This window comes from Neovison vison, chromosome 2, assembly GCF_020171115.1.
Source record: "Neovison vison isolate M4711 chromosome 2, ASM_NN_V1, whole genome shotgun sequence".
Taxonomy (NCBI): Eukaryota; Metazoa; Chordata; class Mammalia; order Carnivora; family Mustelidae; genus Neogale; species Neogale vison.
In genome coordinates this window covers 219,276,526-219,291,404 of record NC_058092.1, presented here as the reverse complement: position 1 = coordinate 219,291,404, position 14,879 = coordinate 219,276,526, and positions in this window count along the sequence as shown.

Genomic DNA, 14,879 nt, shown 5'->3' with positions numbered 1-14,879 from the left:
AGGATTGGCTATTTGGCCCCTGTAATGCTAAGTGCCTGCTTAGATTCCCAGTCCTGTCCCCCATGGTGGTACTATCTCCAGGCCAGGTGAATGTCTTTTCTACCACTCATAATTTGTCCAACTCCATTCCCAAACTGACCACATTGGTTTCCAATCTTGCTTGCTATTCATGTAGCTGGTTTTGCTGCAGGAACTATTATATCCTTATTTCCTCCTTTCAGCATTTTTTTTTTTTTTTGAGAGAGAGAGTGCAAGAGCACAGCAAAGAGGGACAGAGGGAGAGGGAGAGAGAGAATCTTAAGCAGGCTCCACACTTAGCCTGGAGCCTGATGCAAGGCTTGATCTCTCATGACCCTGAGATGATGACCTGAGCCAAAATCAAGAAGTGGATGATTAACCAACTGAGCCACCCAGGCACCCCATCCTATATTCAGCAATTCTCATGACAATATTTCCTTTCCTACTTTAGTTTAAAGTCTTTCAACACCTCAAAAATAATCTTGATTTATCAATTAGTTGTAGACTTTTTTTCCAGGCAAGTTTTGGTTTCCATGATCTAGGCTCTGAAGTGTTTCTCTTTTTACTTACTTTCCAGATAGAAGTTGTAGACCGAAGAAGGCAGGTAAGCAAGAAGGGAAATGAGGGGAAAAGAAGGAAGGAGAAGGTGGGTATTTTTCTATAAGCCATTCGTGGAGCTTCTCCAAAGAAAAAGAATAAGAAAGGAGAGTAGGAAAACATGAGCCTAACAAAAAGCTGGAGAGTGAGAACAGGCAAGAGGTAATGTCACAGAGTAGCATCCTTCTGAAGATCTCAGTGAAGTGATCCAGTTGTCAGCAAAGGATACAGAGAGGCTAAAAGAACAGAGCTTTGTCAGTGCTGTGAGTTCTTCATGAGAGATTTTATTGTTTTATTTTTCCAGTAGTACACTATAATCTTCCTTGAGGCTCTCCACCTCAAGTTTCATAGGGAAACATCCTGGAGAATTCTGACAACTAGCAAGCACATGTATGTTTCTATGAATTATGTCATTTTTTATGAACAATTTAAATAATAATAACTCACTCTGAATGGAGAGTTCTGAAATTTCATTATGTAATATCTGATCATTGTACAATCACACACTTGGACATGGTCTTACTCCCTGCTTTCAGAAGATTTGAAAGGTCTTCTCTAGGTCTTCTCTAGCCTGAACAGACATCACATCCTAACCCTCTAGGCAACTGATGGGTCAAGAAAAAATAAATGAAAAATGAGTGGTAACTGAGATAAAAATGGAGAAATGAAAGAAATAAGTAGAATGAGGACTACAAAGGAGCCCTTTGTAAAAGCATCTATTTTCACCAATAACCATTGACTTGTTAGCAAGCTTTTCTTGAGAATCTATCATTTCCTATATACAGTGTACTGAGAATATCATGCAGGAATGTTGGTGAAGAAAAAATAAATGCAGTGAATGCTGAGTGACAAAGGGTATGTACAGATTCTCAAAGGTTATAACTTCTCTAGAAGGAGTTGTGTGCCAAACTAGAGAACTTAGGGGAAGCTTCCTAAGGAAATAAACACTGAACTGGGCTTCAAACTCTGGGTAGAAACTGACAGGTATAGATAAAAGGTAAAGATATATTAAGAAATGAAAAGAGAAATCTATAAACGAAAGAAGGTCTAAGTCATAGAATCTGCAGCATATGAGGTTAGGTTGACTGGCACAGACAGTGGTAAGAGGAATGAAAAGAACCAGGAAGGCAGATGACAGAAGGAAAAAAAAAAAGAGAGAAGAAAAATGGAAACTAAATAAAGAATGATGAAGAAAAATTGGGGAGGGATGAAAGAAGAGAGAGAAAGAGAAAGAAGACAAACACAATTTCAGATGTTTATAAATTCCTGCACTTGAGCCCACCAGGTCGATCTCAGAAAGCCTGATATTCCCACAGAGGAGCCCTCATGACTATGATTCTCTACTGGCTTTCCAGATGGGCTGTGGGCAGAGAGTTCTAGACTGATGTGGTTGTGAAGTCTTGAATCATATTTCTGAGTATAATAGATTTCTTGTAAGCCACTAAGGGGAAGTTCACCAAGTGAAATGAATCAAAACAGGAATATATAAATTGATCCAGTAAGGGATGGGAGAGTTTCTGTATAAGATCAAATTTCCTTTTAAATATTCTTCTACTTTTTAACAGTAAGACTTTTAATATTTTCAATATAGATCATGACAACAAAATTTTTGTCTAGTCCAAAATGAAATAAATAGGAGAGGGCTTGTTTTGATATGTTTTGCATCCTAGCTATTAATGCATTTGACAAATTAGTTACTATTATCAAGAGTCACTTCCAATTTGTATAATCACTATGTGCATGGGAAACACAAGACAAAATTGAACATGTATTTATCATACATCTCTTTCATAATACCCAAATACCTTAACTTGGCCTCCTGTGCTGTATTGATTTAGCTAAAATGAAAATGTTTCCTAGAATTCTCTCCCTGTGGCTTTATGTTACGATTATTCACAAAAGACATATGAGTAAGATTTGAAAGGCAGATATGATGTAGCAGTGATGTTTACACTTGGAAAGTTGGTGTAGGGTCCAGCACTGTTGTAGTTCTTGTACTTTGAGAGTCTTAGATCCTCCCTATGGCCTGATCTCCTTAATGGCTCACAAGAAAGTCTCGACATTCAGACATCCAGACAGAAGAGTGGGAATGGTTCCAAGCTGACCTTAGTGCCTTGAAGCCAGACTGTATCCTCCTAGGACAGGTGACATTTCTTTGGGGAGACAGTTGTTTAGGATGTCACATTGACTCCGTGTGACCAGGCCATATTCGAAAGGGAACAGACAGAAAGAACAATTTCTACAATAAGTACAAGGCTTTTCTATTTTTTAATGAGAATGAGGAAAAGATGTCCTGCTATAGCTTCCAAAAGAAAAAAATTTTTCTCTCAATTTTGCTAGCTTCTAGATGAATGCATATCCCTGTCAGAGAAGGTTGGTCCTGAAGGAGGTTAGAAATTCCCCCATCCAATTATATTTGAATTTCAAAGGCTACTTAATTTGGCTAATTGATTCTCAGTTGACAAAATGGAGACATTCTAAAATTGAATTTTCACATATGAATTCTTAGTAATAATCACTAATCTCAGAAAAAAAAGAAATTCAGGTAAAAGATATCATAAAGAAATAAGCTTTAAAAATATTTTTTTCTTTAAATTGTTTTATTGAATATTTAGTATCAATGTGTTGAAAGGAAATTCTGCACATGAAGGTCAACATGAAATTGATTCTTTTATATAGAAGAATCATAGTCCCGCCACCTAAAAGTAACTTCTGTAGACATTTTGGTTGGATTTGAGTCCATACAGTATCACCCATCTGTATACATATTTTCTATTAAAAATACTCTTGGGGTGTTCTGTAATGTTTTTAACTTTTTAATTTTTTTATTTATTTTTATTTTTTTTAAGATTTATAAATCTGACTTAATTGAAATTAGGATTTCTTTTTATTTATTTTTTTAAAAGATTTTTATTTATTTATTTGACAGACAGATCACAAGTAGGCAGAGAGGCAGGCAGAGAGAGAGAGGAGGAAAGCAGGCTCCCCACTGAGCAGAGAGCCCGATGCAGGGCTCAATCCCAGAACCCTGGGATCATGACCTGAGCTGAAGGCAGAGGCTTTAACCCACTGAGCCACCCAGGTGCCCCTTAACTTTTTTAAAAAAAGATTAAAATTGATATATTTTCACATTAATGATTATACTTCTACAACATCAGAGGCATAAGTTTAAATTAGTAAATATGCTTAAATATAAACTGTCAGTCCCATAGGTTTGTAGTTGTAACCTTTGGAAATTGTGGCTGACTGGTTGGCAACAGTTCCATGTTCACTTTGAGACATTTCTTCAAGTCTTTCTTAGTTGGTAGCATAAAGATGTCTTTCCTCAGGTATAAATGCCTTATTTTAATGACATAATCCTAATGAGCAAAGACTTTGTTCATTTTCCAGAGAAGACCGCCTACGACAAGCAGATGAATACACTAACAAGCAAGCAAAAACAAATCAAGTTCAAGGAGCTTCAAAGGTTGAAATCCTGGAGGAGTGGAGGGCTGTAGGACTGCACCATTGTCACTCTTGATGGTAGTTGAGTTCTTCATGAAGTCTCCTTCTGTTTGGAGCCATTAGAGGGAGAACCATAGCTCTAAAAGGCTGACACCCAAGGAAGTTATAAAAGGAAATCTTCCTGGGGCTACACTTAACTTCACACCAAATAGTTCATGATTAAAAATAACATTTGCTTTTATGGGACAACTTCTCTTGTAGAAGCTACCCTACTGGGCTACAGATTTTAATGTCATTGGGGTCTCACTTTATATGAGAATAGTAAATGCATTCCTGCAAAGTTGGGGGTGATTTGGATTTAAAACAACTGAATTATATTTAGAATGCACTTGGATAACTCAATGTTTAAAGGAACCCTACAGTGAATCCCTAGGAAATGTAAAGAATCCTTTGGTTCTGTGAATAATCACGATTCTTGAAATCTTACTGAATTGTTTGTACAAGATCAAATTTTTATATTGAAGGAGTGGAGTCTGTGATTTTCTCTCAGGTAAATTATGTTCATTAATATTTATGAGATTCTTTGTTTCATTTTGTGACCATCATGTTTTTTTCCTAAAATGTGATTTTTTTCAGTTATTTATATCATGCTAAATATTTTATATATAAAATTCATATTGTAGATTATAGTTAGGAAAATAGAAAAAAATGGGAGTCAAAAATAGTCCACCTACTATTTATCAGAGATTGAGAGCAAAACAGAAACACTATTATAATCATATCAACAAAATGACTCTTCCCAACAGCGACAGAAAGAGATGAAACCCATTCTAAGAAAATGCATCAGAGACACTAGGGGAGAATTAAGAACCAACTATGCAAAACCCATTACTAAATATATTGACTTTTTACATTTTTTGCTTCTGGTAGAAAAAAGAAAATAGACACCTCCCCCCCCCCCCAAAAAAAAAGACTAGCAGAAAGGACAGCAAAGTAGATCCATCTTTCAGGAAACTACAATTTGTAAATTATTTAGCAAATAATTGGCATTCTAGATTTATTTATGGAGCAAATTTCAAAACAGCCGTTTTAGATTTTCTCCTATTATTATTATTATGGAACTGTACTACTATAAATATTAGATTTACACATAAATAGATCACGTTTTCCACCAGACTATTATGAAGCATGTAAAGTATTAATAACATGAGTGATCAAAAAATGTGCCTGAAGGGCGCCTGGGTGGCTCAGTGGGTTAAGCCGCTGCCTTCGGCTCAGGTCATGATCTCGGGGTCCTGGGTTCAAGTCCCGCGTCGGGCTCTCTGCTCAGCAGGGAGACTGCTCCCCTCTCTCTCACTCTCTGCCTGCCTTTCTGTCTACTTGTGATCTCTCTCTGTCAAATAAATAAATAAATTCTTTAAAAAAAAAGTAAAAAAAAAAATGTGCCTGAGACAGTGTGGGCCACGTTCATCATGGGAGTAAGTTGCAGATAGGCCCTAGGTCATACATCCTTCTTCCTCTCCTGGATGGTTTTACCAGCAGTTGTTAGACGAGAATAACATCTCATTGCAAGTCTTTCTTCTCATCTTTGTGGGCTTTTGGTGGTCACCAAGCTGCACCCGAATCTAGGATGATTGTGAGTCTTCCCTGACTCCCCAATTTATATTTAATATTTATATTAATATTCTGAACCTTTCCTTTAACATACTCATAACAGCCACAATTACACCTTCAGCATTATGAATATTGTACTATGTCTGTCTCTGCTACTAGATGATAAGACGATAAGTTCTATGAGTTTAGGGACTCTGTTTGGTTCCCTTGTGAATCCTGTCAGTCAGCCTGTGGACTTGGAAGGTAGATGTTGGTAATGACCAGTTGCTTTACATCGAGAAGTCATGGATCCTGGATACCTGGAAGGAAGATGAGAGTCAGAGAACAGCTGAGGGGCCACTTCAGGTCTTTCGGCAGGACGACTGACTGAACGTTTCAGACGGAAGGCCTGGTGGAGTTGACCTCAGGAAGAAAACATTGCTCAGCTTTTGCAGCCACGTGCTGCCTAGAGACAGAGATGATTACAGAATTTGAGGATAGATTGATTTAAGACTCATTCCATTTCAAATGTTCTACCTCATTCCAGACAGGTCCTTAGGGTGACTCCTTAAAGGACAGGGGCTGTGTGTTTGGTGTTTATTACTCACCCCTCAATGCCTGATACATGGTGGACCCCAAGTGCACAGGCTGTATACTGATGTGGATTTCAAAAGCGTTGATTGCACAAGAAGTAACCAGAGTTGTACAAGCGCTGCTTTATCCTTAACCTCAAGTAGAAGTGTCCAAATTTAAGTGAAACACAGGCCCTGGAAATGATAGTCTTACAAGAGACAAGCCTCTGGTGGGGACATAAATACTTTTACTAAGTTTTTTTTTTTTTTTTTTTTAAGTTGAAAGGTTAGAACATGGACATAGAGCACTCTGATAATTTTATATCTGGTTACATGATTAGTCGTCCTACATGTATCATCTATGTATTTATTCTGAGCAAGTTGCCAATTGACATCAAAGATATTCCCATGTGGTAGTGTGAAAGAAGAGAACAACACCTAACAAAAATGAAGAGCAGAAGGGGATATCTCCCTGGGACATTCAACCAATGAGACTAAAACAGGGAGAACTTTGCCTTCAACCTGCAGCTGCCCACCTACACTGTTTTCACTTCATTGAAGAGTACCAGAAAAAGGAAATAAGCAAAAGATATAAAAAGACATCTCATCAAAGAGATCTATGAAAGTCCATAAGCACATGAAAAGATTCTCAACATCGTAAGTCATCAGGACAATTAAAAAAATTTTTTTTAAAGATTTTATTTATTTATTTGACAGACAGAGATCACAAGCGGGCAGAGAGGCAGGCAGAGAGAGAGGGGGAGGCAGGTTCCCTGCTGTACAGGGAGCCTGATGTGGGGCTGGGATCATGACCTGAGTCAAAGGCAGAGGCTTTAACCCACTGAGCCACCCAGGTGCCCCAGGGCAGTTCAAATTAAAATTACAATAGGATACTACTTCACACCTATAAGAATGGTTAAAATAAAAGAGACAAGTGTTGGAGAGGATGTGGGGAAACTGGAGTCCTCCAGTGGGAATGTAAAATGGTGCAGCCATTTTGGTAGTTTTTTTTTAAACAATTAAATATAAACTTGTCATATTAACCCACAATTTCCCTACTAGTTATCATTCCCAGAGAAAAGTAAACTTCTGTTCACAAGCATTACGTTCTACATAAATGTTCATAAAAGCATTACTCCATGTAGCCTAAAAATGGAAATGCAAATGACCATCAACTTATAAATGAATAAACAAGTATAATATATTTATCAGGGACAATACTATTCAGCAATTACAAGGATGAAAGAACCCATACTAGTTATAACATGGATGAATCTCAAAAATTAATGTTAGCTGAATGAAGTTAGATGTAAAAGACCATTCACTTATTGCATGACATGTTTACCCAATATGTCTAGAAAAATACTATTTATAGAGACAAAATATAAATAGCAGTTGTCTGAGGCCAGAGATAGCAATGAGGAGTGAAAGCAATGGATGGAAATGCTCTAAAATTGGATTGTGATGAAAGTTGCATAACTAAGTTTTCTTACTGTAACAAATCACCGCATTATTTTAAATGGGAGTATTTTATATGTCTAAGAAAAAAAAGATATGGTTAAAGAAGATAATCATATCCAAAAGTTTATAATCCAAAAATCTGTAAAGTCAGAAATGAGTTATTTCTCTACCCATACCAAACGAACAGTGAGCCAAAAAATATGTGCTAAAAATATTTAAATATATACTAATACACACAAACTACACGTTCGTATAACTACACATAAACTTAAAAACACTGAGAACTTTTCACAATGTTTTTGATGGTGTTTGCTTTGAAATAGAGCAGTGTACCAAAATAAACATTAAAAAAGTGACCACTGCTTTTCTCCATGCAATTCTGTGATATGTCATCATTATTTTCAAATTTAACAATAATGTTATGCATTAACTTGTAGTCCTTGGAATATGCTCAGTGTATTTGATCTAACCACTCATCTGACAATTACGTCTTCCTTCCAACATCCTCACCAAGGATATTTATCCAAAAACCAAAAATGTATTACTTCCTGGCTCTCTAAATTAAAAAAAAAAAAAAAAAAAAAGTATTACATTTTTGGTGAATATCTTCACTTGCATGATCTAGAGCAATGTTTTCTAATTGGTCTGTTTTACAACTGGTCTGTGGTGATGTAAATTTTTTTTTTTTTAAGAATTTATTCATTCATTTGAGAGAGAGAGCAGGAACAAAGGGAGAGGGAGAAGACTCCCCACTGAGTAGGGAGTCTGATGTGGGACTCAATCTCAGAACCCTGAGATCATGACCTGAGCAGAAGGTAGATGCTTAACCATCTGAGCCACCCAGGTGCCCCATCTGTGATGATGTAAATATTTTCTAATCTACATTGTCCAATACAATGACCACCCACTAGCAATATATTGCTTAATTCTAATTAATTTAATTTAAATAACTACATTTGGCTAATGGCTACCATATTTGATAGCACAGGCCAAGAGACTCATCCAATTTATCTGAATCAAAACGACTAAGGTCAAACATCCTTGAAAAACCTGCTTTGCCTCTTCTTGCATTTCCCACCTCAAAGACTGTTGCAATTCATTCCAGAAATCTTAGAATTATCCTAGTTATATCTGCTTGCAATCCATCATGAAATTTTATGAAATCTACCTTCCACATGATCCTTATTGTTGCTTGGCTTCTGTATTTCACAGATCATGTCTTCATGCCTCTTTGTTTCTCTCTGAATTCTGTGTCAGTCTGTTACGTCTCTCTATCACTTACTTATTTATCTGCAACTCCTGACCCTGCATGCCTACTATAATAAGTTTTCTAAAAGTCATGTCTGACAATGCCACCCTACTGCTTGAAATTCTTCATGCCCTCCACTGCATTCTAGATATGATCTAGATTTTGTTTGCGGTACATCTTGATCTGGTCCTTTCTTGCCATTCTAGTGCACTTGTCACTACTCAGATGTGCTTTCTACATTTGTACAGGCTGTCCTTTTATATCACAGGCTGTCCTCTATGTATTTTTATAAAGAAGGCAGTACCCACAGACAATAAGTACAGATGCTCCAAACTGAGGTAGTCTGGGTTTAAATATTGGGTCTACCACTTAGCTTCCCTTAGCTTACCATAGGTTACCTGTAAAAGTAAGAGCACCTACTTCTTAGAGCTGATGAGATTATACTTACAAAACATATACAGTGTGTTTGAGACATTCCACAAATGTTTGCTATTACTAAAATTCTTGACATGTCCACCTACTAGATCCCTACTTACATTTCAAGATTCAGATAATACATATCAAGGATATCATCTGTACTGGCTCTCCCCATTCTGCCCCCATTTTTCCTCCTAAACTGTAATTCCATGATTAAATTAATGTGCCATTTTCATTGCTCTTAATGTATAGGAGGTAATTATTATTTGCTTATATTCAATTTTCCTATGATGATTGTAAGCACCTTGAAAGTAAAAACTATGGCTCCTTTAGGTATGACTCACTTGTCCCAGCATCAAATCCACTATACATATTCAATAAATATGAGTTCCCCAAATGAAATTTGGGAAAATCAGAGCACAGTTTTTCAGGGATGAGTGTGGGTGCCCCCAGATGTAGAGGCTGCTAAGAGATTAACATTATTAAAAAGAAGAAGAAGAAGAAGAAGAAGAAGAAGAAGAAGAAAGAGGAGGAGGAGGGGGGAGGAGGAGGAGAAGAAGAAGAAGAAGAAGAAGAAGAAGAAGAAGAAGAAGAAGAAGAAGAAGAAGAAGAAGAAGATTGACATTACTAGGATTGGTAGTGGTCAACTACTCAGTCAGCTTCCAGATCAATGGGTGAAATGAATAATCTATCAGCACTGCTTTGATTAGAATGGACAACCTGTAACTCAGGCATCCTACCAGAATCCTGGATCCAAATAGCTGTGATGCAGCCAGCCGTGGTCACACTAGAGACAGCTGATTTTATTCCAGGATAATTGGATTCTGAACCAGTCTTCATCAGAATCCTAACTGGGTAGAAAAGTGCTAACTATGAATTTTCTCTGGTATATCTTACTCCCAAGAAGTCAACATTTGACACTGCTCTCATCAAAGTCAGAATGGAAATTGGGGCACCTGGGTGGCTCAGTCAGTTGGGCATCCAACTCTTGATTTCAGCTCAGGGTTGTGAGATCAAGCCCTGCCATGGGCTCCATGCTGGGCATTGTACCTGCTAAGATTCTCTCTCTTCCTCTCCCTCTGATCTTGCTCCCACTTGCATGCATGCTCTCTTTCTCTCAAAATTTAAAAAAAAAAAAATCAGAATGGAAATATAATGGCCTCACTTCTGTTGGAACTATTGTCTTGACTACCCTTTCAAAGTGACCATAAACCACCCCTCACCAGTTTTTCAACATTCTCTTTCGGGAATGATGACTACTGCAGGAGTTAAGAAGATGACATTGAAACTTGTGTCAACTTGGCTAATCTACAGTTCCCAGTTATTTCACCAAACACTAACTTAGGTGTTGCTGTGAAGATATTTTGTCGATACGAATAACTTCTACAATCATTAATTGTAAGTAAAGGAGATTACTTTTAATACTATGAGTGGGTCTGGTCCAAACTGAAAGACCTCAACTGAGGGGGAAAAAAAAAGTCATTTCTCAGAGGAAGTAATTCTGCATTAGCACTGCAATATTAGCTAATATTAGCTCTTTTCCTCAGCCTGCTAGTCTGTCTTACAGAATTTGGATTTGTCAGCCTCCAAAATTACATATGCCATTTCCTTCAAATTCTCTCTCTCTCTCTGTATGTCTGTAAATATGTATCCTACTATGTGATTAGATGGATGGGTGGATAGATAGATAGATAGATAATAGGAGATGTACATAGATATGCCTGTATGTATTCTACTGTCTCTGTTTCTTTGGATAGATCCGTTTGTCAATTAGAGAATGTACCAAAGGGATGGATTTTTAAAGTATGGTTAACTTCCATTCTGTCCAAGAGGATTTATCAACCTTTACATGCTCATTTTCAGAAAACTTGCTTTTGCATACAGACAACTTTGCATTCTGTCTCTGATGGCTCAGAACCACCCGGCAGAAGCAGGTACAAGTATTTGAGGACATGAACTTGATGGACCCAGCATGTGTGCGTGATAATTTTTAAAGCAATTTTTCCTCTAAAATCTTAGCTCTATACCCTTTCTCATCTTGTTCACTCTCCTTAAACCCTTTCATGAACTATCCTCTTTCCAACTTAGTGTTAATTCCTAAAGACATATGTGATTATGATTCTCAACCCTTGCAAAAATGTATTTGATCCTTTCTACTTCTGTAAATGAATAATTTTACTACTCTCTATATAGTAGTATTTTACCAGCAGCAGCATATTTTTGATGGTCCTTTACACTAAAATGCAATAATATAAATGAGATACCTAAGTAAAAAATCAAAATGTTTCTACTCTATTCTTCATGTGTACAAAATCAGATAGCTTATTGTATGTGGGTAATAATACACCATTTTATTGTAAATAAGAAATGCTTTTAGAAAAGAAAAGCTGTTATAAGGTAATCTCAATAACTTCTTATTAACTTCTTATTACCTCACTGTTTTACATTTTGATTTATATTTGATGACTTTTTGTGTAATGATTTATTATATTGTACTGTTGTATGTCTATGTCCTTGAAGCAAGTTTATAAAGACTGAAAATCAATTGGATTTAAAGAGAATCTGAAAGAAATTTTAACTTTCTGCTTAAACAAAAATACTACCATGCAGATATAAGGAAAAATACATATACATGATAGTCCTTCCTCAAGTATATTTATAGAAGACTAGTCATTTTCTGAAACATGCCTTTCTTTTTACTGCACCCTGTTTATAACTATAGCCTATAAAACACTTAGATTTATCCTTTCTCTGCCCCCACAGTACACTGGTAATAATTTCTTAGATGCTTCTCTGTACTTGCACTTACATATTCCTTCCCAATTTTTCGACAAATATACCTAAAAGACACATTGCTTTTAGAGAGAGAGAGAGAGGAGAGAGAGAGATGGAGAAAGAGAGAGAGAGATGGAGAGAGAAAGAGATTGGAACCAAAAGAACAGTTAATGTGTCAATAATCAAGTTATTATCTCTGATTTATAAGTACACAAGCCTCTACTCTGAAAACTGTGATTGTATGAAGAATGGATCAAGGGATTGGAACATCAAAGATAAGATTCTGAAATGATTTGGTAATGTCCTTGGCTGCCACCACAATGTTGACCTTTTTTTTTCCAACCAGAAATTGATAGTAAAAATCCAAATAATACAACAGACTAATGAACAATTAAGTCATCACTTTTGATTAATTGTGGAGTGCCTACCTAAGTACCAGCACAGCAGAAGAAAGTTTGTGCTGAACATGATCATTAAACATGCCCAGATTATGTGGTGTCGTTCACCACATTCATACTTATTGTGAGTTCTGGATACCCTAAAGGCACTTACGGTGTCAGGTGTTACGTTGGCTAGACGTTGCCTATAAATGTGTATTTCTAAATTCTTATTGGAGACTTAAATCTGGAAGACCAAGAGTAGAATAAAGTGATGTGGAAGACTTCAGTGACAGAGCTGGAGACTCTTAGTCTAAGTTTCTTCCCAAGATGCATGGCCACTGGTCACAGTTTTCAAGGTGGTAGATGTCAGCTAGATGACCCAACCCTTTTTCTTTAACAGTACTTTAGAAAAAACATTTTGGCCAATAAACAATTACATGGATGTTTCTATTTTTGGATTAATGACTATATTTTGTCTTGCACATGGGTATTTCTACATTGCTTTTATTCTTCCATCTAGATTGAAATTATGAGAATAGAAGGTATGGTTTATCCATCTCTAAATCTTTCCTCCTACCACTACTTCTATTTAATCCAGTGCCTTAAACATGATAGGAACTCAACAAATAGTGAAAAATTTAATGGAATTTCCTTAAAATGTATGAGAAGTCATACTACCCTTAGGCCATATTTAATCACTCTGACAGTGTGATTTTCTCCTTGCCATCACCAGCACCTCTGGACCTAACTGGTTTGCCCATATTTCCTGCTGGGTAACTAGAGGTGAACATTTTGCTGACCTTAAATTGTTTGTCACAATCTTAAGATGAGATCTTTTCATTCCCCACAAGATTAATGAAAATAAATAAATGTGGGTTTATTAAAAATTAATAATTGGAAATATCTCCATAGTAAACATGGTCAGATTATGTCCTATGAACCTCAAACATCTCATTCATTAAGAATATTCTGCTTTAAAAATAAACATGAGGATACAAAAAAAATCTGTTGGGAGAAAAGATATGTTAAGTGTTCTTACCACAATAAAATAAAATAAAAATTAATATTTTAATAGTAAAAAAAAAGCAAAAGGCACAAACAGACATTTCATAAAAGAAAATATAATTGCAGGTGATTTATAAGCACTTGAGACATTCACCATAATTAACCATCAGGGAAACGCAAATTGAAACCACAATGAGATCTCATTACACACTTATCTGAATAGCTAAAACTAAAACAACAACAATAAAAAAAAAGTGGCAACACCAAATGCTGACTAGGATGTAGAGAAACTGGGTCCTTCCTAGATTGCTGATGGGAATGTAAAACAGTCCAGTCACTCTGAAAAACAGTTTGGCAACTTTTTATAAAGCGAAACATGCGATTTCCCTGTAACCCAGTAACTGCACATTTTGACATTTTTCCCAGGAAAATAAAATCTATGTGCACACAAAAGCATATACAATAATGTTCACAGGAAGTTAAGTATTGCTGTAAAACAGCAACATGGGAAATTTTTCTGGTGATAGAGCTGTTAGTATCTAAACTGTATCAGTGTCAATATTTTGCTTTTGATACTTTACTATAGTTTTACAACATGTTCCCTTTCAAACTGGGTATACATGATCGTTATATTATTTCTTACAACTGTTACAAATCTATAATCATCTCAAAATTTAAAAAAGTCTTACTGTAGAGAAGTGCTTAAATAATGGCTCTAAAACAATTTCTTAATTATTTTAAGTTCACAGATGTACTTGCTGCAAATTACTATTAATGTTTAATAATGATAGTTGTAGTATTACATAAATGAATTTATACATTCACCTACTTTTACTTGTCTCTCCTACCCTAATTTTACATTCATGTGGGTTTCAGAATGAACCTCTTCCTCATCCAATTAGTTACCATATTCTACCAATGATAAAGCATTTAATCAGTTCCTAAGACATTTTGATAATAGGCTAAACCCAAATATTACTTCTGAAGCATGCTTCATGGTCACATTTTTTTTTTTGCTCCAATTTAATTATTCCCTAATTGTTTGATTATTGCTTTTCCTTCTTTTCACTTCAGACTATACTTATTGACAGAAATCTATCCAACCTCTCTAGGGAGCTTGTACATTTTGGGCTATAAAATGAGTATCAACATAGAGACTTCATTAAAAAGAAAAGTACTACCAATCAGAGAAAGACAATTATCATATGATCTCTCTGATATGAGGAATTTGAGAGGCAGGGTGGGGGGGGGGGTCATGGGAGGTAGGGAAGGAAAAAATGAAACAAGATGGGATCAGGAGGGAGACAGACCATAAGGGACTCTTAATATCACAAAACAAACTGAGGGTTGCTGAGGGTGAGGATTAGG